The sequence below is a fragment of the Hippoglossus stenolepis genome, chromosome 3, assembly GCF_022539355.2.
Source record: "Hippoglossus stenolepis isolate QCI-W04-F060 chromosome 3, HSTE1.2, whole genome shotgun sequence".
Taxonomy (NCBI): Eukaryota; Metazoa; Chordata; class Actinopteri; order Pleuronectiformes; family Pleuronectidae; genus Hippoglossus; species Hippoglossus stenolepis.
In genome coordinates, this window is record NC_061485.1 from 25,071,952 (window position 1) to 25,097,326 (window position 25,375).

General features: G+C 41.3%; 1 protein-coding gene across 8 annotated transcripts in view; it reads right to left on the reverse strand.

The window, feature by feature from the left end:
- Positions 1-25,375, reverse strand: part of foxp1b (forkhead box P1b) — a 158,826-nt gene that overhangs the window by 116,352 nt on the left and 17,099 nt on the right. For 5 of the 8 annotated variants that reach the window (XM_035152767.2, XM_035152772.2, XM_035152769.2 and 2 more), the window contains exons 3-4: positions 22,114-22,175; positions 6,910-6,966 (exon numbers count right to left, since the gene is read on the reverse strand). The gene's annotated coding sequence lies outside the window, so the exon portion shown is untranslated. The remainder of the gene's footprint in view (positions 1-6,909; positions 6,967-22,113; positions 22,176-25,375) is intronic. The other 3 variants (XM_035152771.2, XM_035152763.2, XM_047339397.1) reach the window with 1 other exon arrangement.

Consider the following 25,375-nt stretch of genomic DNA (forward strand, 5'->3'; position numbering starts at 1 on the left):
TCATGTGATAGAACCATCATCAATTCCTTCAGACAATCTCCTCTTAAGAGTTCATGCATGTCTAAAAGCATCTCAAGTGTTAGACTTGTTCTACAAATGATGTCTTATATTGGGTCACAGCGTTACCTGCATGTGAGTACATCTCAGTGGCTATTTCCTTTAATTTTCCTTTTTCTGGGGGCCGGTGTCTAAGCTCTGCCTGATTGAAAATCCAACCAATTTCCATGTGCACTTTAATAACAGATGAAAAGACATATTTCATCACGATGTATAGTCGAGACTGATAAACTATTAATCACACCGCTGGTCAATGACACCAGCTAAATTTAAACACAACCTCCCACCTTCCCTCTTTCCTTAAATTATTAATTACCGGGGAGGCTGTTGTAGCAGAGCATATAGAATTAAACATCTTTTAAATTTCAACTAATTACAGGATGTGTCGATGCTGGCACAGATGTCACAGCTTGGACAGGCAATCCTTCACTATGTTTAACCCTGTCAGACAGTGGTGGAGCCTTTTCCTGCCCCCACTGTCCCTCTTCCTCTCGCCATCCCTCTGAGACTGTCTGCTCAGTGTTTGACCTACAGACAAGACGATGAGGCGAGAGAGTGATGGAAAAGACATGATTATTTAATGTTGTATATTTCTACAATTATTAATAACCCCAAAAGTTCAGTGTTAATACTCTCGCCCAAGGGCACTTGCGGGGTGCGTGTTCACATCGCTACGTCTGGTAGTGGACTTTTAGGCTTAAAACTTGGTGTAAATGACACCGTTTCAAGTTGAGTATGAATGTTGGGGCTTGCGGACACTTGGATGACACCACATGAGCAGTATGGAGGCATGATATGTTTTCTCTGTTGTTTTACTACGTCTGAAGAAGGAGTCACCTTGGCTGCAGCACTGTTTACCCCTGAGACTCCTGAAGTGTTTTGTGGACTCAAACACTTCACCCACCCCTCCATCGACAAAGTTGTGTGTAGATGAGTTAATTAAAAAATTTCTGTGAATTATCACTTTATTAACTTTGCTCAAAATTAGATATACGTATATAGAAACAGACAGAGCCTTCTGTCCGTGCATTGCGTTCATTTTGTTCGTATTTGTGCATGTCTTCTGAAAGCTTCTGGATACAGACGAAACAGAGCAGTACCAAAGAAAATCATGGAGGGGCAGTGTAGCCAATAGTTCAAGTGAGACGACCATAAGACCCAAACAAGAAATTTCAACAAAAGCAGAGTCTTTTGAATAGAGACATTGCGAGTTGAAGAAACTAGAGGGTTCTATATGATGGTACTTCACCTGGGCCCAGTGCAGAGTGGATAACTCAGGACTCTGCCCTGTAGCAGATGCGTTGCTTATCAACCATGCCAACTTGGGGACAAATGGAAGCAAGTGGGCAGTGACGGTAACAAAGTTTGAAACGGACGTATCTTTGTTTGTATGTAAAGGCAGCATAGATGAGCCTTGAATGCTTCTGCACTGCATTCCAGCACATTGTTTCTGTTGGTGACACAATTTCATCTGCATGTTTAGCTACGTTGAATAATATATTCTTATTCAGGTTATGTACATGCACTTAACCTAGTGCATGTACCAGAAAGTACATGCACTAGGTTTTCTGATCAATCTCTTATGGTTTTGTTTCTCCGGAGCCAATGGGTGCAATTTCAATATATTGCATATAGGCTGCTTGAAGATATTGAGCGTTTTGTGTGGCAAAAGTTGCTGCTTGGAGCACTTGTTGGAAGGAGAAGTTATTTGTTAAGAAGTAGTCAGTTTGCCAAGCTTGTGACAGATGCTAGATTATTTAAACAAGAAGTTTCTCCAGCAGCAAATACTCTGCGTTTGTTGTCTTGTTTCTCCTTTAATGTGATTGGTTGAAAAAGAGAAGAAAAAAACGGAAATGTCTTTCAGCTCAGTTCTGAAACGCTTAAACTTTCCATTTTTGCAGAAGCTCTGCGCTGCCAAAAAAGCCACAAGGTGCAGTACCTTTTCAATGGTGGCCAAATCCTGAGCGCCTTGCATAATCTTCACTTTGCTTTTAGTTTAAAATATGCAGCTGAAACTAAGGAGAAAACAAACATCTGAAACTTTTAGTTAAGAAAAACTAAGGATGGAAATTATTGTGTTTTCAGTGTCAGTTAAAAGTCAAATGGGTGCTCTGGGGGTGCTTATAGTGCAGATTCAGCTGTGTGGTGGAAGGAGACAGCACATAAGCAGACACTTCCAGGCTGAAAAATGATTTCTTTATATGACTATCTTAGTGCTTATAACCTCAAGGTAATCAACGTAATGTTACATACTTTCACACCTTTTTTATTTACTGGTGCAGTGCCGTTTCTAAACCTGTCTGTTTGAAATGGGCCGCTTGCTTTACCTGTGGTAATGCTGGTTGCAGCTTTTAAGCTGAAACTGTAAAAGGGACCTATGGTAATTGAGCTATAACAAGTAAAGACTGACTACTTGGCTCAGTCCGCAGAACCGTGAAGCTGCTGCAAAAAGAGCTGTTCACCTGTTTATTCAAAGTTTGGTCAAACTCAATACAGTACGCAGAACCCAGAACTGGAAAATCTGTTATCTGACAGACAAAGGTCCTGTTTGTGATCCCCACATCCTCCATTCAGTTTTTCCCGCTCTCTTCCTTATATCGTCCATGGTTCACAGCAGCAAACAGAGTTGTATGCAAATACTAAAAGCCATAATGCATTATATTGTTTGGTGTTCACATTTGAATATTTAAATTGTCCGTTTTAGATCTAGATGTCCCCATGTCAATTTCCATATACAGTACAAGCTGAATGCAGCCTGCTGAGCTTGCCCCTGTAGCAGCGGGTTGAAGACTTTGGACAATGTATTTGTTTAACACACCGTCAATTTCATGACTGCATTTTTGCTGCACATATACTTGTTAACAAACTAAGTTACTGACCCTAATGTATGACTGCTGTGCATGGCCTGTGTCAGAACCACAGAGCTGGATATGTGAATCACCCACGTCCGTGCCACTTAACCAAATTGGCAAAGCTGATAAGCCGTATTTACATAGTAGCGATGCCGGGTGTGATTACTATCAGAAAGAAAACTTCCCCCACGCTTTAATGGAAAGTTGGGATATAACTTAGTGTGGGTTACAGCTGCCCTCAGGAAAATAGCTCAATTACACCCGTGAATACAAACACTCATGTGGCTGTCGGAGCGGTAAACAGATGTGGGGTGACAGTCTATAGTACGTGATCAGTCAAGCAGCTGTTGCGGCACCTTCATTTATTCACTTGTTCTGATGATGGATTCCAACCACTACCACCCCACTCCCCTACCGTCCCCCCCACAGCTTAACGTGAAGGTACACTATTTGCTTACAGGGCAGTGGCAAAAGGCAGATTAAGCTGCTGACAATATCAATAACAGGTACCCTGTATTAAGTTAACGCCTGCTGTTGCTCTAACTGTCAAACGCAACGATCAGTTTGCATGAAGTGGACATCATGGACAAACTCAGAGGGACTTTTATCCCTGTCTCTGTGTGCATGCTTGAAAACATTGTGTTACCAACTTCTTTTCACACTGAAAAAAAATATTCAGAATGATGTCATATGATGTTATTTTGTCTTCGCAAACTCTGCAATTGTACTCGCGCGGCATATTGAAAAGGACATCCCCCTTTGGCTGTTGTCTCTTTGGGAGCATACCTGTCACCCAGCTGATATGACACTCTTTGAATGCAACATGCACGTGTGATCAGAGCTGTAGCGAGCGCCCCACATGACAAAGTGACTGCGAGTGTCAAAGCAGCCTACAAACAGGCCTGTCCTCTCGCAGACAGGAAGCTGGGAGCAGCAGAGGCGCTGCCTTGTCTCATCTGCCAGCAGCGCTCGCTGCCTCCCTGCCTCATCACAGCAACCACGTCTGATGGTGTGCACAACTCCAAGCCGGACGGCTGTTTTGATTTCAGCCTGTGTGACACATCTGTTGCGTGTCATGTTGTGTTGTGCCTGTCTGCGAGCTGAGCGCGACCGGGGCAAGGGTGCTCCTCATCTCCTTCGTGCATGTTTACAGGGCATGCACTTACAAACAGGCCCGGCATGGTACGCATGGTGTGGAAGGTCAGGAGGCCTTGCGTGCACCTGTGCAGCTGCTGTCACAAGCCATCAATCCTCATTGCCTGCTAGGATGTGTAGGCTCTGGACTGTGAGTGCTCTATTTAAAAGATGCATTATCTGCTAATAAACCTGGTATGAAATCTTAAGTAAAAGTCAGGAGTAATTGCAGTGTTGATTGTGTATAATATAAAAAGAAAAAGGTATGGATCTCGGTCACTTTATCAACCTCTAAGAATTCCCCATCGTTGCACACTGCCTCCTGAAAATCAATTATTTCCCTTCCATGGCTAATTGAGATAATTTGCTACAGTTGTAAATCAAATCTCCATCACGGCCGCATTCTTACAACTTGCTCTTTATGGGCTTTTAAAAGTGCTTTGCTAGAGCATCTCACAAAACTACCAAAATCAAAGTTATTCTTCTATATGCAAGACTCCCACTGTCAGCTTAATCACATGAGCGATGACCATGGCTAATTGGATCTATCCAATCCACCCATCTATGAAGTACACATGCTATATCAGCGAAAATCAAACGACATTGTTTCATTCACTGGCAAGCCCAGCACTAAAGAGCCAGAAAGGTATTTATTAATGGGGTGTTACAGTAGCCTAGAAGCAGTGTGCTTCATTACTATGTCCTTGTATTTTCAATCAATATTCAGAAGTGCCTTGTAATTACACGTTTAAGATACATTTACATTCAAAGTGTGGCCATAAATTGCAATGAAAAGTTTATGCTGATATTTTTACTTATTCTGTTGTGAGTTGTTTTGATTTCAAAGTTATTTAATTTGCAAGTATGCAAGATAGGATGGCACAGGCGTATCTTCATTGCATAGCTATAAAGAAAAAACCTGTATAACTACACCTGCTTTTTATTTAAAATAGGTCTATATTGCTTAATGTTGTATCAGCTTCAAAATCATATCTACACATTCACAACCTGCATTTACATTTTCAACTACGAAAATGCTTCACCGTTTGTGGTTTTTAGATAAAAAAAACGTAATTTTCCATATTGGATTTAAATTTGTCTTTGTGTATCTTTGGATCCAATATGTTGATATATGAAGTCAAAGTGAAAAAAATATTGACTGGTCAAATATGGTATGCACTGCTAAAAACAATTGCATGCTAAACGTTTTTCAGGTGGAATGTAAAAGCAAATTCAAAAGCATTAAAAAACAGCCAATACAGCCAAAGACACCTAAGGGTTAACATACATTTAACATAAAAGTACAAAATAACTGAGAAAAAAAGGGCTTGTCTGCATTCTGTGTTGAGTATCAAACCCAAGCCCTTTATGGAAATACAGTTCATTCTGAAGAGGGTGGGGAAAAATCTGAGATGGCTCATTTACATTGTCAAACGACAAAACACTCACGCTTATCATGCAAAAACACCAAATGTGGAAATGATGTGCATCACTCCTCACCACCAAGTCAGTGCAAAAATCTGATTGGATGGCAACCAACGTGATCGAACACCGTGACCGCCATCACGACCGGCCTCGTCAGACCACAAGACAACACGTAGGAGCGCTGGCACGGCGGGGAGGCACGACTCCACTACGTGGCTCTAATATATTCAAAGAGGGATCATTTACTTAAGGCTTGGATCCAAGGATCAGCCTGGCCTTCATTAGCCTCAATCTGACACGGATGTGAACAACATGTTGGCTTGCCACATGAACGCTGCCCCTCCTCCCTCCAAACCCCAAACACCCGACTCCGCTGCCTTCTCTGAGACCTGCACAACAAATTCCTGTGGAAATGTATCACAGGTTGTTAGCGTTCCAGAGAGAATTTTACACGGGTGTACACTCAGGACTTAATTAGAGACACTATTTGATCATTCAGCAGCTGGGCTTTATTAAAAATGCGGGTTCACATCACCCTACAGTCACCCCCGGTTCAGTGTGAAAGGGTCTATGAAACCAGAATATGAATATTCATCATTTGTACGGAAAATCTGTGCTCCAGCAAAGAGGGGTGTTTTTTCACTTATTGTGTTTCATTTTTAAATATATGTATTGCTGTCATTTCCAATCAGAGCTTTGATGAGGGTCTAAAGGATTTTATTAAAGCTATTTCTACGCTGACTCTGTAAAAAAAATACCTGATGTTTTTCATCTGCAATACCCATTTAACATGAAACAAAACATTATGAGCCTTTACAGAGATACTGTACACTGAAAGCCTAAACCTAAATGCAGAACCAGAGCAACATCAACTTGAAAAGAACTGAAGAGATGTTAACTTCATCTGACCAAGGTCAACGGGGACTATAAAACAAACAGCGGGTTTAAGGTGAAGTCTTCCCTGTGTGAAGGTTAGCCATGTTTTGTGTTTACACTACACTGCAGGCTTTGAAATTGTTTTGCAGTGTGGAGTCTGCCCGCGGTCATTGTTTGTTTTTGACATGTTTATACACCACACAAGGAGTAATGACTTCTAGGATAGTCAGGGGGTGGCGACATGGTCGGGAGCACTATCTACAAGCTCTCTTTGCTTTTCAGGTTCACTCTCGACGGTCAACGGGCGAGAGGAGTCGCACTGTCGGGGCGGCGTTGCTGACGCCAAGTCAGAGCCAAGTAAATAAGCAACAGCATCAAAAGGAGAAAATCTGACACTATGTAAAACCGTTCTCAACGTCTTGTGGCCTTCAACAGCCTTCTTTGAAAAGACATTAAAAAGTGTCCAAAAGTTAAGAGAATAATGATGAGTTTGATGTAAAGCTAATACACGAGTGCTGCATCCGTGTTGCCGCTGTTAAAACTGACATGCATGAGAACTACTTACTTTGATCTGTGGCTCCACAGGATGTCACCACTGGAGTCTCCTGGCTGGAGCGGCAGGCTGCAGACAGGAGGGGAGGAGAGGAGAGAAGGAGAAGAGGAGGAGAGGTGTTAGGAAGGAAAGTAAGGGGGCGGGGGTGATAGAACGATTTTTTTTTTAAAAACAGAAACAGTGGAAATTATTTGAAACTTGAAGGTGACACACATTAACCATTTTCCATGTTCACCTTTGTCACCTCAGATTGTGTTTGTGTATTGGTTGTCATGTTGTAATAGTATAAGGACACAAGACAGCTCCTCCTTCTCCTCCCAACACACCACTATACTTAAAATATCGGAGGATATATATTTAGCACCTCTAACAGAACTCCCTCGATTAAAACAAATTATGACACATTCAAAAAAAAAAGTAACTGAGAACAAATTAATTTGAGCATTGCTTTAATTGCATTTAAACACTGCTCCTCCCTAACCTTAGATCAAGCACTTTTTAATTACTGGCTTCTGAAGACTGAATCCCCACAGTGTTGATGGAAAAATAAAAATAGGGTAACCGTATGAGCACATTTACTCATCTGTTTTGGGCTTTTTTTCAGTATAAATTAAGCTGCACCAGAAATGGCTTGTTCAGGGTATTGAAACTGCCCATTGCTGATCACTATACATAAGCACTGGCAGCTGAGCTCTGTCGTTCAGTTCCACTGCCCCATGGCCTCTTTACCTCAACTCCTTCCCTCCATTTGCACACACAGAGGGAAGAAACGGTAAAATGTGTTTCCTGACAGGGAGGAGAGGTGGAAAAAGCCCATCCTGCCCCAAGAATCACCGCCGCCCCACCAGAGCCGCCGCCACTGGCCTTTCTGCAGAGGCAGCAAAAGTTCCCCGAGAGGGGAGCGTCTGCCAACTCAAACAGGGCTCATTCGCCTCTCTGTGGGCCGCCGGCCGCCCATGTGGGCCTGCGCTGGGCTTCCTGAGGGCTCGCTGCAGCTGGAGCACTTTGAATAAAGGTAACAGCAATGTCACCGCTACTGTAAACTTGCTAGGCTGCTCCTGTCAGCAGGACGTTCCCAATCAAAGCAGAAACAACCCCACCTAAAACACAGCGCATTGTTTTTTCCACTAGCCCCAAAGTCCAAACTTCCCACGAATCACAAAGAGAGCGCACAGGCGAGAGGGCAACCGCTGTTCCCTGATCTTGCCAAACAAAATGCCAGGAGACCGGGAGTGACATTCAGCACTGAGGTTTAAAAATACGAGCAATTTGAAAATGATTAGAGTCTTATTTTATTGTTGAGCGCCTGACACAAGAGAGGAAACCAGAACAATCAACCCAACTGACTTTTTTTTCAGCTGAATTTAGAAACACTAATTAGTTTTACTCTCATAAAGCCAACCTGAAAACGACCAATTATAAAGTGAAAATGAGACGTGCAGTGGAAACAAGAGCCTGTCATTTACACTCTTTATGTCCCATATGCACAACTTTACTGTGATGACTTTCACACTCAGCCCAGATGATTGGCACGCCGCCTACTCAACTTAATGTTACGTTCAAATTCTGACCAGTTAATGGCATTATATATCAAATAGCCCCTTTGCTTGGTTAAAAGAAAACGATTACAGATCTGTACGACCACATCAAACCCAGGCTGAGCAGCTTGGGCATGCAGATGTCTGAAGCACCAGGCTGGGGAGAGGATTCAGCCCACCAGGCTGACCACAGCACCAGCTGGTTTCAGCTGCCTATACCAGGGCCAAACTGTTACCCCCTCACAGGTGCCTGGTTTCTATGAATTTCCTCTTTCGAGGGTACTAGAATAATTATTTTGCGTGTGTAATTGTTTCATACAAACAGCATGTTATTCTAAACCTTCATGTAGATATGTTTCACTCACAAGCAGATATGTTATATCTCAGTCTTTAGAAATTGAGGTAAAACTTGTGAAAATGATCTGCAGGAATTTCTCTGCTATTCCCCAAGCAAACAGTGGCAAGTGTTTCATCACTGTCGACCTGAAGACGGATGAGCTGTCAGTGGCTTCCCCTGACCAGGATCCAGCTCCTGGGCTGAGAAGTGGCTAAAAAAGGCCGGAGCAGCTCTTTCCAGACCTGCGCCTTTTACTGGGAGTAATTCTCAGATGCCAGGTCGCTGCCAACGTCCTTGCAGCCAATGGCAGAGAGGCCAGTAAGTTCACATTAACTGCAGAGTGTAACTGCGCTGAACATCTGCTCATGAATGAGAGCGCTGCCCACTAACTCAGCGAGTTGCGGCCCACTGATGAAAAATTCAACGCTCTCCTCGCTGGCACGCTTGTTTTGCACTATTCTCCTGAGCCCTCAGAATTATATTAAGAGAATTTCAACGCGGCCTGGTGTATCTGAGAGAACAGCTGGCGCTGAAAAGAGATCTGCCGCTCGCAGAGAGCTCGGGGACTTCACACAAGATCTGCCTTCTCCTACACCATTTGTCCTTGAAGGGAAAAAAATATCAGTGTTAAGCACCCAGGTAATAATAAGAAAGCAAAGGCTACATTTAGCTGATTACACCACCCATGTGTTGTGCAGTGGACGGAGCATAACCGATGAAGATGTGAATCGATATGGAGTGGAGAGAAAAAACAGAGGGGCAGTTGTGACAATAAGTAGCTCCCTCAGGAGACCTATTCACTACACCTCTCCTTTGTTTGGCTTGTTTAGCTCATTAGATTGTTAACTAGGAAGGACCTGCCCCCAACCCCACAATATGGAATCACTCTAATCAGAAACAGAAGCCGTCTGTTCGGGGGGGCTGCATCAAAGACTTTGGAAAGTATGAGTGCAGTCCCACAATCATGTCCTTGAATTGCTGCAATTATGTGCCTCATAAGTTTATGATATCACCAGAGAGCAAACATGGAGCCAAGGAAAGCCATTTATCAAAATAAAATGGAGTCTGAAAACCAGTAACTACGTGTTTACAGTGACACGTTAAGTCTTTCCTGTTGAGATGATGAAATAGTTTAAAATGTTAAAATTAAGGAAGTGATGACTCCTACCAAACACCAAGAATAAAACATTACCACACTCTGTAATTTCACTTCTGTCTTTCTGTGAAATACAGTTAACAGATTTCTATTTGTCAGTACAGTGATTTTACCAAACGTTTATCTCATTGTTTGTTTCACGGTTTCTTCTTGCCTTTTAAACAACGCACTATATCATGTGGAAATCATGGCAAAAGCACAAAGAAAAAGAGGGGATGTGCGAATATAATATTGTCAATGAAAACTGAGAGGATGTCGGCAGAGAAGCTCATTTAGCCGGTGACAAATGACGGCACTTTGTCTTCCTGACAAGATCCCTCCTTCATCAAATGTCCAACTTCACATGGAAATAGGAAATCACACATTATCACACTGACAAACAATTACAACCATGTCATTAGCGGCAACCCTGGGTACGAAACCATTAGCAAAACACAATGTTGCACACCACGCTAGCCATCAGAAGAAACACAGGATATAGATGAAAAGACACAGATAAATCAATCATGACACAAACAACCTGATGCTCAGAGTTTGCAAAGGAGCTAAGTGAGCTGCGATAAGAGCCCTGTGTTCCAACTACATAAATCACGTAATCATCTCGGGCAATCAAAAGTTTCTCATCTCTGAATAAAGATTTATGTCTGCATTGATGACACAGCAGTGCACCCCTCATATTAAAAGTCAACACTTTGGAGGAGTTTCTCTCCAAGTGACTTAATCAGATACGGAGCATTAGTATCTTTTTTAATACATCTGCCAGTGTCAGGCAGCAAATGAAAATGCTTTAGCCTCTGTAAATATGACTGCTTACTTCTCACACAAACATTGTTGACACCTAATGTAATTTCAGCGGGACATCCAGCTGAAAGCGCACCGGGGTAATATAATGCTCTTAATGAGAATTCCTTCCAGCTTGAGACCTCGGCAAGATAGCCATAATGCATGGCTTCTCTTTTTAATAAAATAATTGTTACGGTTATTAAAGATGAATCTCATCACAGTCGAGATGACAAAATAATTCATTACCAAAACCGAGGCTTTAAATAGCTGCAAATTATGAAGCCCTGCCCCCCACCCCCGGAAAATACTCGCAGATAAATGGCTTCGTTATTTCATATAAATATTAGATGTATGCTGCCCTTGAGTGGAAAGAGTTATTGCAACTGTCCATTAGGAAGTTTGTAGACACACAGTGCACCATGTACATTAAATCAATAACAATACTGAGCAAACAATAAACAACAGATCTAAAAACTATCATTAATTTGACTATATTGTTACATTACAATTAAATTACACATTAGAGCTGAGGATTAATCCTTATTTTCTAAACTAATACATTTATTATTTTGTTTTCTCTGGATGATTCAGATGGATGATTGACTTATAATCCTTTTCATCTATTGCTACAGTTTACATAACTAATGAAGCAATTTTGTGTTATGCATAAACCATTACACCATACAGTATATACGTATCAATATCGTCATTGTGCCCATTAAACACCTAATACATTATGTTTACTGTGCTTTATTATGTTTATCAGCTAATGTGACTAATGTTACACTTACTCCATTGATTTTAGTTTTTTAATCATGTTGTGTGTTGTAATCAGACTTATTTAAGCTCTAAAGAGGCAAAAACAGTTAGACAAATGCCAATCACAAGTTATCAGATCTAAAATGTACATCAATTCTTCTCACAGCACGAAATAGATTTTCTATACTGCCTACATAATGCTGTATAAATTCCAGTTTGTCTTTTTATGGAACGTGCAGTGTTCTTCCTCACAGCACCTCCATGTGTTACACAGGGAAAGCACCCGGGCACGTTTGTGCAAACTTTCACCAATCTCCCACACCCCTTCCCGTTCACAGCTACCCTTCCAGCTTTATTTATGTATTCAAAAGAGGTAATTTACAGTGATGGCATGGAAACTTCCCAGCATGCCTTTTAACCTGTCGTTTTTCACTCTCTCCGCAGCAGGATGTCCAGAGGAAATGCTTTATTAAGATCCTGCCGACATGAAGAGCTGCTGTGACTTACTGGTGCATTACTGTCTAAAAGGCAAAGTTATTTAGACCAATAAAAGGCTAATATATTGTTGGAGTGGAATTACACAGAAGTTATCTATGCCTTAATAACATCACCGCAACCCCTGATGTTGTTTAGATCAATAAAGCCCATTAAAGTACAGACCTCGAGCACAGATAAGGCTGCATTGCCAGAGAAAAAATACTGCTGGCTGGCATCTGAGTGAGCAGAGGTCTTTCTCTGGCGAACAAAAAGTGGCCAAAATGAGAAAAAACACTTCAAACTTAACACCATAAAAAACTTTCAATCTAATGAGGTTCATTGTCTGCCTTATGGAGCCTTGTGACCTGCTGGCAAGGCAGATGAAAAAAGTGGAAAGATGCTAATGGATTTTAGATATTGGTCAGATGAAGAAAAGGAAAAAAAAGAAAGGGAGGGGAATCTGATGTCAGTGCAGAGATGAACCTGTACTACCAGCCAGCTGCGCTTCAGGGCTTTAAACTGTTGTGTTTTTTTGCCCTTTACCACTTCAAACTTAAACCTCTGTGATAACCCCCCCTCTAGATATTTGTCTATTTTCTCATCCACTGTTACATAAGGGTTTTTCTATTTATTTTCAAACTGGGCCTTTGGTAAAAGGTTAGTTTCTCTGAGATGCAATGTATCTAATGTTTGACAGAGAGAAAGAGAAAATATACAAATGAGTGATGGTAAACCAAACAAAAAGTCCCTGTCTGAAGCCATGCAGAGTGGTAATGTCACCTCACTAAAAAGCCCAGTGTTGTGAGTATGGCTTCCCATCATACTGTGCTCATTCTAAGCAGTGTCCACCAGGTGATGCACTAAATCATGGGTGTAGGGCTGTCCGTCACTGCTGAGAGGTGCGATGACCACAGTCTGGCCACTCCCACGAGGCTACGCCCCACGGTAGGATGACAACACAGAAAGGAGAAGAGAGCCGTGTGTGTGTGTGTGTGTGTGTGTGTGTGTGTGTGTGTGTGTGTGTGTGTGTGTGTGTGTGTGTGTGTGTGTGTGTGTGTGTGTGTGTGTGTGTGTATTTGTGCAGACTGTGTTCACGTGCACTTGTAAATTGCAGCACACAGAGACACCACAGTTCTCCACAGGAAACCACAGTTTGACGATATCTCTGTAAGCCTGCGAAATGACAAACAAGATATTTTTTCTTCTTAAGAACAACATGTCCCCTGTGTTTTATACACCGTCAATAGGAAGTTTACAGGCACCGAGCTGCACAGGTGGGGGAACTACAGCTCAGACACTGTTCAAAAACAAAAAGAAAGAAAGAAAGAACAGGGGTTTGAAGGTTGTCTGTTGCTTTTGGGGCCCCTTTCACCTAAGTGTGTATTTTAGAGCAGCACTGTGGACACATACTGTAACTTTAGCACTGGAGAAAAGTAAAGAGTCTCCCATAAATGTTGACATTGTCGTTATTTTTTCTCTTCAATGCTTGTGTGCATTATACTGTAACACATTACTGTTATCACCAGTCAAGACATTTCATCAGCTAATAGGAGTTTGTATTTACCCTAACTTTACCCTAATGCAGTAAATAAATGACATAAAGTTACATTTAAGGAACTACAACTTTCCTCAATTAGAAGATCTATAAGGAGCATGAATGCACTCAGTGTGTCAGCAAGCGTACGTTTACAGATGCTTATAAAAAGCTGTTCAATTTCAAAGTAAAACCAAGCTATAAATAATTTGCAGTATATGAGCAACACAACAGAGAGATCTTGAAGAAGTCTGAAAAAGTATTTGTCAAACACAACATCTGAGAATAAGACCATTAAAGGCTTTAGGAGGCTGTGGCCGTGAATACAGAAACAGGACAAGATTCCTGTGTGGGTCTGACAAACACGCACACACAGGCCACAGTACTGATTGTGAACAATATCTGAGCAAAATGATGAGCTCTGACAACGGTAATATTACCCAACATAAATGCACTGTGGACAAAAAAGAGAGAGAAGAAAGAGGAGGAATAAAAAAAAGAGCAGAAGAAAGAGAGGCAATCTCGGAGCAGCTCCAAGTGAAAGCATAAATAACGTGTGGCACATCTTTTACCTTCTTCAATTATCTGGCTTTTGACATGCAAGCCGAGCACAGTGTAATTAACATCTCAGGAGATAATGGGGTCGCTACTCACTGATCAATCTCTCACATACATTATCTGCCTTTTACCAATTCAGCCTCCTGTTATTCTCCTGCAGGAAGAAAATATCCCACGATGGATTTTTTCCTTTTTTTGGGGTAGGGGCATTTAATAAAACTCTGGTAATAGGCCTAATGACTCATCCAATTGAGCTCATCTTCCAAAACATCAATTAGGCTCAGGCCCAGCTTACACACACACAGAGCTTTGTCTATCACCGTAAATAACAAACCTTTCCAGATTCAGGCTGTGTTGTCATTATCAATTACAGAAAGCATCAGCAGACAGAAGAGGAGGAATGAAGACGTTGCAGGTGCTTTAATACAGTTCCCTCTATGCCTTCAGCAGTAACAGGTGTTGGAGCTACACCATCTGACCTGGTGAAAATACTTAATAGAACAATCTGGAATTTATTTCACTTCCTCAGCGCTGGCTAAATTCACTGGTTTGTGAAAAATATTAGTTTGGCTTTCGAATGGAAATCTGCTCAGAGGTGCTTATTAGCACCGAAGATGTGTCTTTTTACTCCAATATAAATTTTGCACATGCACCCAAACCTTTCACCAGCTCAAAATGTGAATACAATTCATACTGAGGCTAAAGAATTTGTCAGAGTTAAAAACTATTCATCATCAAATCATTGGTATAAAGTCCAGAAGAAGGCAACAGTAGCAAAACAGGTGATACTATACTGTGAAGTTATTAAATATGTTTTATTTACAGGAAACCCTGTTCATAATGATGTGTTTTACATGTGCTTATCCCATTGTACTGCTGTTATCACTTACGGACTCAAATCTGCCATTGTAGTCATAGATACACAAATGCACACTATAAAAAAAACTACATTATAAACTCAATCTTTTTTCAAACAGTTAATATCTAACCATATAAAACAACCAACAACAATGTCGTCCACACAGCTAGCCTGTTGGAACAATTAGCATCCTCACCTTTTAAAGTTAGAGACACTATTTAAGTAACAGCAACACAAAGCATTGTCTCTTTATATAAAGTCAAAATTATTTGTACAATTGTTTTTTCACATTTTTACGATTTAAAGATATAGAAAATATTTAAGTGTCAATACAAGTCTTTGGTGATAACAACAGAAACCAAAGACCAGTCCTGATCGATGTCACAAGTACTTTGACCATACCAGTCAAAACAGCAGAATGTCAGCACCAATCACATCTATGTTTAACATTTACAAAAAGCACATTCAAAGTATTTTTGCATGACTTTAAATTAAGTGTTTTATGTTGATGTTTTATGTACAACAATAACAATACAAGACGATCCCAGTGCCTTGTCAACAATAATAATTTCAATTAAAAGAAATATTCTCCCTTTGCCCACTATAGCCAAAAACTTCCTTTCCACACTGATGGTTTCTGGTCTTCTTTACTGAACAGACACCCTCTAATCCAGAGGAAACTGTGTACACACTGTGTTTGAAGGTCGATCACTTTGAAAAAGACATACAAAATACAACGATACAAAAAAAGATATAAGAACTGATCAAAAGAAGTGACTATGAGACAATCAGTGTTGTTGCTGCTGTGGGGGAGTGTTAAAAGCTGCACTTTGAGTGTATTATTAACTCAACGCTGCCTGGACACGTGGGGGCTGTTTTACAATTTGGGCTTTAACAGATGTGCGTTTTATGTGGCAGGTTCTCCAGAGTTTAGATGCCGCTGTCCACATAGATGAGGCCGTAAGGCAAGCCATAAAACCTGCCTTTGAAACTTTGGGCGGATTAATGCCGACATGACAGCTAGTGAGCAGAGATCACACTGGCCTCACCTTCTCAGCACACTCACATGCTTTGCACTCAATGTCTCGCTAGATGAAAGTACGCCAGGCACGGCTGGACTGGGCCAGGTGAGAGCATGTGGCCGCTACATGTTAAATTTTTATCTGACTAATAAAGTCAATTGTTCTGGGTATTTCCTCCTGGGAAGTATGAAATTATTTTGCACACACTTGCATCTTTAAAATGATCATCCTGATTGTAATGGCTATGCTGTATTGTAGGGTGACGACAAAGGTAATTGTACTGCAACCACAGAGTACAGTGTAATTATTGGGATTTACACACCTTCAGCTCCCCCCTAATCCCTGCTTTACAAGGTGGAATTCCTGGCAGGGTATACACACACACACATACACACTTTTGGACTGCCTTAAAACACACACTCTGACTTGCACGTACGCACAACATCTCTAATTTTCTCTTCTTCAAACACACATCCATGTAATGCACATACAGGCTGTTGCCTTTTTTAATGCAACACCTAGAGACAATCTTAAATTGCACAATGCAATCTTAATACTCCACACTCCTGTTCCTCAGTGACCTGTGTTGACTTTGGTACCACCTCCTGGGCCAGGCAGGAAGACATGCTGAGTGAGCTCTCTTCTGCTGCCTGTGTCCAGACCCAACCTCTTACACAATACAGGCTGCCTGGCCACCGCCATGCACCCCTCCGCCCCAATAACCCAATTCCCATTCTTGATCAAACCTGGGGATTGTAGTGTGAGGTTGGATATTATGAGACAGATGGGAGGAGGAGGAGGAGGAGGAGGAGGAGGAGTGTGTGTGTGTGTGTGTGTGTGTGTGTGTGTGTGTGTGTGTGTGTGTGTGTGTGTGTGTGTGTGTGTGTGTGTGTGTGTGTGAGGGGGCACATCCTGCGTGAAACCGCATCCTGAACAAGCATCGCAGCATCTCACTGTAAATAAATACTCTCTCCTCCGCGTAGTTTCCGTCAACTGTCACCGCCTTGGCTCCCAATCACCTTCAAGTCCAAACAGGAAAGTGCAGGGAGGCAAGTGAGATGGCAGATATGAGCTTTAATTTGCTTCTTGCTGCACTTTAGCCCCGGTGCACACCGCTTCCTATTCTCCCGCTCAGACCAGCTGCCCCGGCTTCATTCCAGACCCGGAGTCCTTCCTGTCACCTTTCATTACCATATTATCCAGGAGGAGGCTCCCTGCGTTGCTGGGAATTCACCATTTGTTGGTGCACTCCCCCCCTTGAGTTGACTATTGTGCAAGACCTTCAAAGCCACGCGCGACATCCTCTGAGGAGTGCTGCTGCCTTGTTACCTGCTAATCCCCTGAGCATTATCGCAGGAGATGCAGCTGAACAACAGAGCATGACGAAGCCAACAACTGCGACACGACAAGCTCTGTCCATAAATTGCTTTGTGTTGCAAGACTCTCATCAGACGGGCTCAGAGTGTGAATATCTTGATTAAGGCGTGCTTGTTGTGATGACAAACCGACCTGTGTATTATATAACAGAATGTTATTGATAAAAGTCTAAACCAGACACAGAAACCACCGCTCCGTGACGGGGAATTTACACAGTTGCACCTACACTTGATGCATAAAGTGTTGTAAATGTCCTGTTTCAACTTTTCCTTCATGAGTAGGAACATCCAGGCCCACAGCTCTCCAGAATGTCTTGCATTGTTTTATTACAATTGAATGAAGTGAACTGAAAAGTGAATCCAGCTGCTGACAGCAGAGCCTTCAGTGTTTGGTCTGGGCTTTACTTTGCCCTCCAGGCTTGAAAAAAATCACTCATTAACTGATGTGTCAAAACAACGATGTATGACACATCTATATGCTTTCTGTAAGGGATGCTTCAAGGTTTATTCATTGTGATCACTGAAATGTATGACGAACAAAAAATGGCATACATATAAATACATCAATAAATACATCAAAACAGTTTTGTGATGAATAAAGGATATTTATGTATTGCTACATTTATAAATTATTTATCTATTTCCTACATTTATTTGTTTCTATATTTCTATATCTATTTATTTCTGTATTTCATCAATTTATTTATTTCTACATTAATTTATTTATTCCTACATCTATTCATTTATTTATTCCTACATTTATGTATGTATTCCTTCATTTACTTATTCATTCCTACATGTATTTGTTATGTCTTTATACTGATGTCATTTCTGTCCTCACAAAAATTGTCAAATTTGCATTTCATTATATTTCTTATGTAATTCACGATACTGAAGAGGGTGATACATATTCTATAAAATTGCCAATTGAATCAACAAAATTCCTCATCACAAAATATTAGTCATCTGTGGTGCAGATGGGAATGGCCCAGGCCTGAAACTGTTTAATCCAAACACAAAACCGCTGCAGCAGCATTTAATTCTTTGCAGGTTGCTGCTTTAAACATGATGACATTCTCTGAGCAAAGGATGCAATGTGAGGGGACTGTTATTCAAAACTATAAAAACAATAATCTCAGGGGATGAAGAAAGGAAGACAAATAAAGATAAATAAATCTGGCAGTTAAATATTCTGCCTTCAAAAAAATAAAAATAAAAACTAACGCAAGTTAGTTAGTTCTAGTCAAATTTGCAGTGAATACAGGTACTTCATATAAACTCATTCAAGGGAATGTTTTGTGAAATAATAAAAACAGCAGAGACCAAATGACAGATATAAAGCCAAAGACTTCTGTCCGTAGTCTGGTATTTACATCTTATTAGAAATCTGCTGAATGTGACTGAGTGAGTTAATTATGTACCGGGCTTCTCTCTCTCTCTCTCTTACATTTGTGTTAAGCTGTGGTATCTCCATCAGATGGTTATAGGCGCCCTCCTCTTTGCCTGAGGAGAAGGCTCTCTGGCCAGACACATTACTTTAAAGGCAACATCTCGTTGAGCACATCCTAACCTGCCCGGGGGGGGTGTGAGTGTCTGCATGTTTGGCTGTGTTTATGTTTTATCCTCAGGACCCTCGATTGTTGTTCATTTCCTGTGCAAAGACAAAATAAGCACATAAAGGCCAAAATGTGCTCTTCCCTGGCCTTCACCCACATCACAGCGCTTTTCCGCACAAGTGGCTAACCACAGATAATTATACAATTAAAACAATTTTCCGCATCTATCTGTCAGACTGATCTAATTCACCATTCGAATGACACTAATGGAGTGAGCCTCTTTTCCTTTCTTTCCCCGAGCAAAGCCCCTTTTTCCATGTACTGTATCACACAGCGCCACAAAGCCATCTGCAGCAGAGGAAGACAGACAGAGCCAAGAGGAAATGCACTGTATTTGTTTAGCAGGATGTTAGTCAATAAAGTTAAGACCCGGCAGTTTTCATTACGTCCCACAGTGCAGCACAGTGCAGCGAGGAAACAGGGAGGCTCATTTGATTGTTGGTTCAAATTAACCCTTGGCTACAGAAAAAGGCAGAAACAGAGTGACCCTCTTATTTTCTGAGACAACGCTCCCTTCAACCAACGCTGGCATTAATAATTCATCATGACAAAACACATTACCAGGGAAGCTGAATGTGAAAATACAGAGTCAAACGTGACAGAAAAAAAGCTGGGTTCAGACATTTGGCGGCAGCATTTGGAAAATAAATTGTGATCTTTCATTGTTTAAATGAACTGGAACATACATTTCCATTTCAATATTCATGTTGAATATTAGGTCCAGTGGCTGAACTGAAGAGCGCTCCGACTGTGCCATTTAGCAACACGCACACACACACACTGACACACACACACACACACACACAGGGTGTGAACCACACAGGGAGGATTCAGCCAAACCTTGATCTGGATATCCTGCAACTCTGTCCACCCAGTGTGGACAAGGAACACAGATAGGAACTACTCCTACACGAGTTCAAGGGAAGTGCTTGTGTGGCGCGGCGCTGTCCTTTTGCAACCATGCTTCACCAAATACAATGGCAGCAGAGAGTTTTATGTTTATGAGCTATCCTGATGGGAATACACATATCCATTAGATATGAGTCTGCCTAGTGAGGGGGTCTGGTATTAACCCATAAGCAAGTGCCCCATCAGCAGACAGGAAAAATCTGCCTTTTATGGCAACAGTTCACAGACTCAAGCCATTGGCCACAAAGCCCACAAATGAGGCGTTAAGTATTGTGGCAGGGCAGCAGCGAGATATGACCCTCCTCTCATCCGTGCATGAATCTGCCCTCTACCTCGCTTTCCTCCTCTCTTGTCTTGTGTTCTACCTCTGCCCCTATTAAAAAAGATTATCTAACTGCCCGACAACACTCACTACACAATAACAACTGTCTTCTGCAACAGAATTCATTAATGTAATGTAATTTTTATAACTGAATGTTAATTCTTATACACTATTTAATGGACATTTTCTGTAATTAATTGCCAGATGGAGGCAGGGCTAGGGCGGCAGAGTTAAAAAACACAACCTGACGTGGAGATTGGGAAAGAGAGCGCAGCGATGGGCCTGCTGGGATGGTTTCATCATCATGCCTGACCCCCCCTGCTGCTGGGAATGGCAGGAGATGGCGGGAGCGGGGAGGAGATAGACTCCTCTTCACAGTCAGAGATTTAATTGCACGCATATTCCATTACCTCTGCACAAATGTCACATTCTCTTCTGATCAGGGGGCACGGCCGCCACCGGCAGCATGGCTGGCGAGCAGCCAGACTATAGTGCAGAAAGCGTTCAGCCAATCAGGGCTCCCAGGGCAGACAGAGGTGAGCAGAGGGACAGAGAGACTACAGTACACCAAAGATATAAAAAAAATTTAAAAAAGGGAAACCATGAACACAAAGCAGCTGACGCATTCAGCCAATGGGTAAAATGCAGTGTTAACAGATTATTATTATTATTATTTATATTATTATTATTATTATTATTATTATTATTATTATTATATATGTTTTGGATGGTAGAACTTATTGGATTAATATATAGTATTTACATAAATGCCATATAATACAATATCGTAAATAGCTAAATTACCTTTGAGTTTAACCTGAAAACTACTTTGGTAAACTAAAGGAATTTGCATTAATAATAAAAAACAAAAACACCTAACCTCGCTTTGAACTTTGACCTTGTCAGGCTGCAAATCAAGATGATTTTCTCGACTAAATATCGATAAAATAATCAGAAATTCCAACACAATCTTCTAGCGCCCTAGGAGAGGTCTTAAAATTTCCAAAACCCAAGATATTCTGATCACATTTGAGAGGCTACAACCAATGTTTTTCGACAACTGGTCGAGGAAGATACTGAGTCTGGTTCTGTTAAACGTTTCTTCAAATTACAATGGAGTTTATTGTCTCCACAGTCACCAATGCTGCTTGTTGGGGGAACTGTTGGGTTTCTCTATAATTTTCTAAGGTCTCGACCCTATTATGTAAAGTGCCTTGAGATCTTTGTTGTGATATACAAAGAAAATTTAATTCAAATGAACTTTGTCAAGAGGTGAAAGCATTTCAATGCTTGGAATTACAACTGTTGCCTAAAAATGTAACAAGGATGTATTATGTACTAATAACATAGTGGTTAATATTTCTCAAATCATTACATCAATTCCAGACCAGAGCTGTAGTTAGCAGCTAGCTAGAGTATTAAAATAGTAGAATCAAGTATAATAATAATCTTGTTTAAAACGAATTAATTTAAAAGCTTAGAATCAGGACCAGCGGCACCAGGGGCTGTGATTTAGCCCTCACTGGCCCTACTGATTTTAAACTGGGATAAGTGCCTTTTACATGAGCAGCCCCAGTCCTTTTCAAATCACTGGCACAAATCTGACTTGTCAGCAACAACTGGGGCTTGGAAGCAGTTTACAAAAAAATACAGTGGTGGAGTTATATTTATACAAAATAGTTGCAACATCAGTGAGTGAAATTACTCATTTTCCCCCAAAGATTCAGCGCTACTCTACTATTTGTGTCTTTATCATTCATGCTCATTCTCACTGACCTAAACAGCTGAAAGATGAAGCCAATGAAAAGCTCAGAATAAATCTGCTGGGCTCTGCTTCAAACTAGTTATGGACCTATACAAATAAGCCTAATAATCAAATCCACCAGGGCTTTGGAGTCATTTCACAGACTGACAGCACACACATTACTGTATGAAATAAGAGAAGGGTAAGTAGGAAGCTTGCCACATACCCTGATCACTGGTGCTAGACTGATTGGCACTCCATTCCTCCAATCAGAATTCAGCTTCCAGTCTTGAGGGCAGGACCACAGAGGGTTTCAGAGAGGACACAAACACACAGAGAGAGAGAGAGAGAGAGAGAGAGAGAGAGAGAGAGAGAGAGAGAGAGAGAGAGAGAGAGAGAGAGAGGTGAGAAAGAGAGAGAGAGGTGAGAAAGAAGGGAAAGATACAACGATTATATACAGGAAGTGAAAAGGTGGGGAAAGCCCCTTCCCTGGTCCATTGAGCCCACATGTACAGAAATGACGTGAGTACTGTCAAACGTGAACGTGATCGTCGTTAGCCACAAGTACGTGATGCGTATGACACACTGATTCCTGCTGGCACGCCCTGGCCTACATGCATATCTAACTTTCATATCTGAACATGCAGATGAGCAACTGTGACAGAAGCACAATGTAAAAGAGAGGTTGAATCACAGTAACTTGGCTCAGTTTTACTTTAAAACAGTTGCCCTTTGGTAACCTGTGAGAGCCCACATAAAACACATTCATTTCAAATGGCTGTATGTGATGTTAGTCATAGAAAATGTACAGTATAAAGGGAGAAATGTCTTAAAACAATTAAATACGAAATACCAGACTAGCACTCAATGGAGCGGATTCCCGCGCCAAGGAAAAACAATCCCCTTAAATTGAATCAAGCTGCACCAAATTTCTCACACATTGATATCCACATCAAAAATGCATGTGTTCTTTTCTGACACATACCACATCCTTCCGCCAAATTGTGTTAAAATCGGTTGGGTTGTTATTGATTAATCTTTGCTTACAAACAAACCAACAAACAAACAGACTGGGGGGAAACATTACCTGCTTGGCAGAGGTAACTTCTGAATAGTTTTGTACAATTTAAGTTCCCAAATAGGAGAAATTAAAATATGCAAGAAAATAATTCATTGTCCTATTAGATACACTACTGATGTAACATTGCAACCATGCAAATTATATAAATAAGATGTGATGAGAAATTTCAGCACCGTAAAAGGCTACACAGTCACGTCATGGCATGATATAAAATCGGAGACGTATGATTGCTCTGGAGAATGAATTCACAGTCATAGTGGTGTACGGACACTTCAATGGTCTCCACCTTAGAATAATATTACACAGTTTTTTTGCATAGATGATGAATGGCTGGCACCATAACAAAAACATCTGAAACAAGCTGGACGTTTTGCTCATTCAAAAACCTGGTGTTAAGCTCAAAAGTATTCATCTGTAGCCAGATAAACAAGTGGAAAGATGCTAATGACTTCCACATACGATTCAGATCATGCAAATGAGGCAGCAGAATGGATGGCTTCTGGTGTTGTCCCTGTCACAGAAGTCATGGCCGCATGTGTGGCTTGTTGCCCCGTGATGTATGTGTGTGCGACTTTGTTGTTTCATGTGGCCGGGTCTCCGGCAGCACTGCAAAGCAATCCAGCTCCCAGCTAATTGGTCCCGCTCTATGAGTAAGCGTGTCAAAAAACGAATCTATAACTCTATTTGTGTGCGTAGCGGTCTAGCTGTCCAACCAGACACAACAAACCACAGCCCCAACGTCCCAACTCCTCATAATTCACCAGTGTGGAATTCCACTAACTCCTTTACTGCAGCCGTTGTTTCCACAGCCTGTCCACATTCCTGGGCCAACCATCGGCCCTAGATAAGACCCTTCTGATTACTCGCTTGCATGCCTGTCATTACTCCCAAAAATATGTTGATCCCACAAGACAGTTCCCCCCAATGGATTTATGGCCACACTATTGTATCTCCATGCCCCAAAAGGAGCTTACTTTTAAAAGGCCCCTCACTTTGGGATCAACGACAGAGGGCACTCAGGGTCTTCAGTTGAACTTGCTGCCATGTCTCCAACATAAAACTGAAGCTTTCGAAAGTACTTGATGAGAATATACAGAAGAGATTTGTGCGCGGTCTCACAAAAGGGATGTTAAAACAGCATGGGGGTAAATAGAAGATAGCTTTGATCTTGGGTCTTGGTTGGACTAGTGCACAAGTGGTTATGTTTTATAGTGTAATCTGTCCATAAAAAAGACTAAACAATCAAACACTTCAAGATGTACAGCAAGCTAAGACGCCAACATAAAGTTTAAAATATTCACCTCCAACAATAAAGGCTTCTCGCTTTGTGGTCTTCTGCTGCCAGCTGCTAAACTCTCAGATCACTCTATGAACATGTGGTTGTAATCCTCCCCCTTTTCACTCAAATTACAAACTGTGTCAGTTTCTGAAGATAATCTACTATGAGCCACTTTGCAGCATGTGTGTTAATTGCCACTCATTTGCGAGGTCATACACAAACTAGACAGGTTTCTGAAGCTGTCTGTCCTTGTTGAAAAGTATGAGTAGGGTGAGAAATTAGCACACGGCAGGTGATGACACATATGGTCAAAATAGAAATAAGTATGGGTCACCTGATACACATGTGATAACTTAAAGTTAAACACAAAAGACACGTTACAAAATGTTTGTTGCATGATGCCGTTGTTGTTTGTCTTGATCACCCTGATGGACCCATGGGAACTCAACAAAACGTCTAGGAGAATTTGTTTTGTCAATCCAAGTAGACATCTTCTTCAGCGTTTCTAAACTCTTTTTCATCCTGAGATATGTGTTATCTTCCAGTATAGCATTGGTCACATGTTAAACATCATCGACCCACCCACTCGTTTTCCACAGACATTTTCCTGCTGTATTGTCACATGGGCTCACTCTGACATTTTTCAGATATTTTCCTGGGGGCTGGAAGGAAAAGGTCCAGAAGATGTTTGGAGCAAAAGACTTAGACATTTGCATTCTAGCACACAGTCCAAACTTCAGTCTCTGAGTCTTATTAGATGTTAACAATAGCTCTGTATCAATACAGCTATAACACGTCTATCTAGATATTATACGTGAGCAAATCTGGCATTGTCTGAAAATATTTTTTGGGGGTATTTTTAGATTAAAACTATTAATCAAGAGATATTACTCACCCCCACCAGCTAAATTTCTTTCAGTTGTGCATTCACAAGCTACAATATGTTGCCATACAACCTTTATGTTTTTACAGTACAATATCATTCATAAATATATTTCTATAACAATCTCATATTCTATCACTTGCTGCTGCTGAGGGTGTTTCATTAGGAGAGAGGTGATTAGTTCAGATGTGGAAGTGCCATCCCTGTGCCCCTGATCATCATAAAACAAAACAAAAACTTTGGCT